The 6,173-nt window shown below is 42.4% G+C and overlaps 1 long non-coding RNA gene across 1 annotated transcript; it reads right to left on the bottom strand.

Annotated features, from left to right (window-relative positions):
* Positions 1-486: 486 nt before the first annotated feature.
* Positions 487-2,197, bottom strand: LOC113479293. Its single transcript, XR_003398221.1, has 2 exons — positions 1,924-2,197; positions 487-1,057 (listed from the first exon to the last, which is right to left on the bottom strand). It is a non-coding gene; the product is annotated as an uncharacterized LOC113479293 (long non-coding RNA).
* Between the last annotated feature and the right edge of the window lie 3,976 nt (positions 2,198-6,173).

Raw genomic sequence — 6,173 nt, 5'->3', positions numbered from 1 at the left:
AGGATAAAGAGCTATATTTAAAGATTCAACCAGCTTTATCACAGGTCTGTGCGCCCAATGAACAGGTTCTTTCTCAAAAGAGAGACTTTAACTGGCATCATAATATACTACCCAGCTTTCATTCAGCAATAGATCCCATGCAAGAGCCTGCAGGCAGTGTTGTTTCACATCATCCCCACAGTTTGAGGATTAAAAATACTACCTATCACTAGCTGGAAAAAGGGTTTGGGTGCTTTCTGAATTGGAAAAGTTTATTTTTCATGATAAAAAGCTCTTAAATTCAGCTGTTAGTTGTAGTTAAATCACTGCCTCTAAATACCTGGAGTCAGTGGCAGCTTTCCTGGGCTGTGTGGAGATGGGAAGTTGCAAAATGTCTCCGTTTGATGTAAGGGGAGGGCTTGCTGAGGAGTTCACATTTACTCAGAGATTTATTGGGGGAGAGGGCAGGCTTGTGCCAGACTTGAAAGAGAACATGCTTCTGTGAGATAAATTCATTTTCATGTTTATTTATCTAGAGTAGAAAAACGGTCCTGCCTAGTAGAGCATATGCTGGGCGTAATGAAAAACAAACGTCAGCTTTTGAACGAAAACACCCATTCATCAAAGGACACAGAAGAGCAAACAACTTGTTCATTAAAACACAATTGAAAGGTGGTTTCTCCTCTCCACTCCACCTGCTTTCCCAAGTTGGGGGTTGCATGGGAAACTGCTGGTCTCTTCACTTTCAACTTACTCTCTATCTTGGAGCAGATGAAAGGCTTTCCCATCTCAGAGATGGGCAAAAACCCTCTCAAAACCTAGGTCCACAGTACTTCATCAGCTTTTTCTTCACTGTGTTGGAAAAGGCCATGTCTGCATTCAGTCCAAGTCTGTTGTGACAGATCCTGGCTGAAGAACTGACTCTGTAACTGGGCCAGATTCTGTGCTCTGTGCGAGTCCTTGTGGCAGGCGCTGGAAGCTGGTAATAGGATACATCCCAAGGATTCCATCTGAATAGGAGGAAGCAATCAAAATCTTCTAAATTTTCCCAGGATGGGAAAGCAATTTCCTCCTCCAGCTGTAAGAACGACACAGATTGAAAGGTCTCAGGGAAAGTAATTATTGTCCTTTGATGAGTCTATCAGGAAGCCGAGACTGGCTCATTGGTGTGAATAAACATTTTTGTCTTTGACCTAATTGTCTGTGTAAATCCAACAAAAAGAAACCAACTTAGTGTGTCTAACATCTATATCCCTGCATAAAATGTTGATGTCTTTTAAGAAGAATCACGCAGATATATAGACATAAATAATAAGGATAAAGCCAACCCATGTGGTAGGTATCCCAGATAAATCCACTAAGGTTTGGGCTCTGGCTGGTTTATATCGTTTTCCACTGCTCTTCATTCTCTGTGATTTTTCTGGCCAGTCCCTCATGAAACTTTTGATTATATCTGTCATAATACCGGTCATCTGCATCTCTGGAAGCCATAATTAGTTTCAGTAAAACCATGAAATATGATAGAGAAGTACAAGTGCTGCTATGGCTGTCCCATTAGACTGTCGTTTATTATAGCATCACACATGAAAGCTTGAGATTAGAAAATGACTGAATCACTGGCTGATTTTTGCACACTTTTAATATGAAGTCACAGTTCAGTTCACTCCTTTAAAAAAGGTTCAGCTGAGCCCAAAAGATCATGTTTACAGCTCCTAGTTGTCAGCAATGACTTGCTGCTTTAAAAAAAAAAAAAAAAAGCAGCAGAGACTTTGAGACTCCTCTTTAAGTGTAGATTAGATATAAAAAGAAGTGAGTGGAAGAGAGAAATTCTGCTTTGCACTTGAATTCTGCAAACTGGACCTGAGAAGGAACAATACAGCTTCAATCCAAGAACACCTTGTAAAAGCAAAGCCTAGAAAAGTGTGTGTAGGTAAAATTACTCACCAACCCGATCGCAAAACATCAGTGTTGACGTTACTTTGGATGTAACTGGAAACTTATTAATGATGATCCACTTCAGCTGGGGATTTTCTTAACCTATGAAGTTCAAGTAGCTGTTTCTTCTCCCCAGACCACTGATTTGGCTTTGCTGACTCTGAGACTAAATAGACGCCTTGTGCAAGTGACCTTATTGACAACACTTGGCACATAGGGTTTTATTTTCAAAAAGTGAGCAAGCAGACACCCAGGTTTAACTTGTGACCTATTAATATATCTAGCTGGGACACAGCAAGGCCACAGGCATCTCAAATTGTACATTCATTTGTTTGAATAGCATACTAGTTTGTGCCCACGCACAGCCCAAGCCTGAGAGTTTTGTGGGACAGGAGGGAGGGGCAGTGTAAGCCAAACCGCCTGGGGAAGAGCTGAGACATGAGGAGGCAGACTCCTAACTTTTTTTCTGGGTTTTTTGTTGGTTTTTTTTTTTTTTTAATCTTTTTTTTTCTCGTTCTCAATCCAAGGAAGAATAACCTGGATAAACTCTCCAGCTGAACTTGCTCAGCTGTACAGGCCATTTTGTGCAGGGTCACAAGCTCATCCCTCTGTACCTGTATGGAAAGGAGTAGCAGCCCCTTCCACACCTCTCCTTCCACCTCTTTTCAGCTCATCTGCTGATCACCTAGGATGCTGTTAAGGAGAGCAAAGAAATAACAACTATTTTATAGTTGACAGTAAGTGCATTTATGCAAGAAAAATCTACACTACTCACCTATTCCTTCCATGTCCCATAGCTATTACACACAGGATCCATGCAGGAGGGTATACCAGTCTGCTTTCATGATGTACACAAGTGTGCTGCCTTACATATCTGAGGTCTTGTAATGCCAGTTCAGATAGTGACAGAGTGACTGGAAGACAGTTAGCCCAGCTTTGGCCATCAAAAAGGCTTGATGTTTGGTCTGACAAAGTCTCTATAATCAATGGAAGAAAAGACACTTTCCAGTAAACAGTAATTTCCATTTATCTTAGCATGGGATGATGGTATTCATCTCCCTCTAAGGAATGGAAAGTACCAGAGACCGATACCTTTCCAAGAGTAGAGGGGGGGGTGGTATGTTTTGCTCTTTTTTTGGCAAGCACACCAGACTCAACTATGCTGCTAGAAAATGTCTTCTCTCATAGCAGCTTCTACAAGCCCGCTGCAAGGGGTAACCTCCCAGTCCCACTTGCAGAGCAGTTCACGCGAAAGCTCTGTTGACCACCTCTTGGAAAATTAGCCAAGGCAGCTGATCCAGCCTTCCAATTACTGTGCTCAGCTAATACTGCTGACCTTGTCATAGGCCATATTTGCATGCTCTAATTTGCTGGAAGACTGTGCAGAGATAGAGAAATGATCAGCTGGGGTTTCAAACCATTTCCAGAAGCACAGCTGGGACCAGAAAGGTGCATACTGGGTAACAAGATAGGCTAAAAAATTTCCAGATTTTTCTTCAGTTGATCAGAAACTAAAAGCTATTGCAAGATTTGAGGGCTAAAGCTTGTCTGCTTTATTAACTGAATTCTGCTTTTCTTGTGCCAAGCAAAATGAAAATGGCAATCCTAGAGATAACCAAGCAGTCACATTATTGAGGCTTAGAGATTTATGCATATAGACACATATCTAGTTTTTTAAGCAAGCCAGGAAGTTCCACTCCTTGGAAAAAAGATTAGGGACATGTCAGGCAGAGCAGACACAGTGGTGGAGACAGCCACTTAAGGCAAATAAATGAATGAGAAAGGTCCCAGGTAGCAGATAACACACCAAAAAATCATTTAATTGCAAAGGAAGGGATATCAGGGGTCACTGTGTTTCTGCTAATTGTCAAAGAGTCCTGCACATGGAGCAAAGCACACAGTGCTGATATAGAGGAATGATCCTTGCCCTGCAGTGGAGTTGGATCTGGCTCTAGAGCAAACCCAGGCATCTGCTTAATTCCTTGGGGATGAAGCTTCATTTGCTGAATTTTTCAGCAGCAGAATCAGTGCAAAAAGTGCCTTTCCACTTCCATCTACAGCCACCCATCCCCTCTCCCTGGCTGCAAGTTATCATGCCCTCTGTCATGACTGTTTGGTTGTTATCCCAGATCTAAACTGGGTCAGTAAAAGTCCAAGGGAGTCAAGAACGGATCTCTTACTCAAATGCATGACATGATTTTAGGAAGGAAAGGTCTGATTCATGTTTACCTTTCTGAACCCCCCTGTTCCCTTGCTCCCTAGGTGCCAACAGGCTAGAGGAGATTTTGTGAAATATTTCTCAAGCCACATGGAGAAGATACAAAAGGCGGGCAAGTTCACAAAAAAAAAAAAAATTTGGATCAGGTTTTTCACTCACTGCTGAGATCTGGCCATTATAGATGAAGAAACAAATCTCCAAGTACTTATTTGGTGTTTTGGAAAGCTAAGATCCCCTTGTCTCAAAAAGAGTGCTGTATGAGAGTGTTTAGCTCACCTGGCAACACATGGCACGTCCCCTGCTGCTTCTGCCCCGTAGAAGAGGCAGCATGCTCCTGTTGGATCTGTTGCCCTCAGGAGATGGCTCTGATGCTGTGATTCGGAGTGGTAGGCTCCCAGTGCAGTGACTGCCTCACTGGCCAAGCATATACTCATTACACGTGGGCATGGGGCAGACTTGATGGAACCAGCAGGCCCAGATGGGCCAGGCTTGGTCCTGTGGGACACAACAGATGCATCTCCACTGGAGAACTCAAGCATGCCAGCCCCAGAGGCTTCCCTGTCCTGGAGCACAGGAGAGGCAAGACTTGAGCTGTCCCGTACCACTTGGTGGTGGTAGGGCCCGAAAACGCTCCCAAACACATCCAATCACCAAGTATGAAAGTAAACAACCAGTGCAGAGCACTGACAGTTCCTCGGGTCAAGGTAGGCTACCAGAGGGCACAGAGCTGTAGTTCTGTCCTTCAGAAGTACTCTAACAGCTGTGGGATTTCAGCTGCCCAGGGCACGAGGACACCTTCTCTGCAGATTTGCTTTATCTGTGTTTGTCCCTGATGGGAGACAATTTTGCTTTATGCCAAGTTGTACAGGTGGATCTTTTCCATTGGGAGAGGGACTTGAAAATTAAGAAAAAAATTATGTACCCATATATGGAGATCTACACAGAAGATCTTTCTAATTCTCACTGTAATTAATAAATATCGACAGCATGATTAAGCTGTGTAAGCACAGGTGTCTGTAACCTTTCAGATGCCACAGAGCATCAGACATCTGCCCGGGGCTCCTCTTCAGTTTCTTTGTCGTTAGAGTGGAGGAATGGTTATGTATTTTTAAAAAATCCTTACATCTCCCTGCAGATCCTTTCTATGCTCTATTCTTAGAACAGTTAATCTTTTTTTTTTTTTTCAGGAGATGTCCCACAACCTGTATAGCACTGCTAAAGCACTTCAGAGAAACTCATCAAAATTCCCTGGGAGTCAATGAAAATTCTAGGAACAACAAGAAGAGAAAAAAATATGGTGAAAAATTACTGTCCTTGGGGAGACATAAACTCCGACCTTAGTGGGTGTATGGGGAGGGAAAAGGATGGCTGAGCATCACACGCAATCAGTGGGCAGTTTGGAGCAGTTTTCTACCAGCTGGACACAACTTTCTTCCTCTTTCTGAGTCTGCAGGCCCAAATATGTCAATATTTTAATATTTTCTGTGTTGTTGTTCAAAATAATTAATTTAAAGGGAACAAACAATGAAAAAGTGCCTGATAGTGGTGAGGAACCTTGGAAAGGGCTTTAACAGATGCAACCGCATGGTTATACTGCCTCTACGCCGTTTCTATCTTTTTTCTGAGATTTTAGTTCTTGGTCCCACAATGGGGAATTGTGTGGTAAAGGGATGTCAAATTGTGTGTTTGTACATGGGATGGAAGAATGGTATCTGTAACAGCTAATGGAATCTAGCATCTTTTTGTATTATGGTTATTCGTATTATCAATATTATTGTACCAGAACACATATATATATATGTACATCAGATGAGGGTTTGGGCCATGGGAACTCTTTCAATAGAGCCTCTAATTTTGGCACAGGTCTGCCTATTCCAAATTCATCAGGCTGCTTTTATAAAATAAAATAAAATATTCTTTCTTCATTGCTTGTGTAAAGAAGTGACTGGCAAACTGCCACAGACTTCACAGGACACAGGATTTCTCCCTTATCATCTGAGTAGCACTTTGCATTTTCACAGACAGAAAGATCCATTACTAT

This window comes from Athene cunicularia (assembly GCF_003259725.1).
Source record: "Athene cunicularia isolate RWA chromosome 4 unlocalized genomic scaffold, athCun1 chr4_part1, whole genome shotgun sequence".
Taxonomy (NCBI): Eukaryota; Metazoa; Chordata; class Aves; order Strigiformes; family Strigidae; genus Athene; species Athene cunicularia.
The sequence above is the reverse complement of the archived record's forward strand: the minus strand, read 5'-3'. Positions and strand labels throughout refer to the sequence as shown.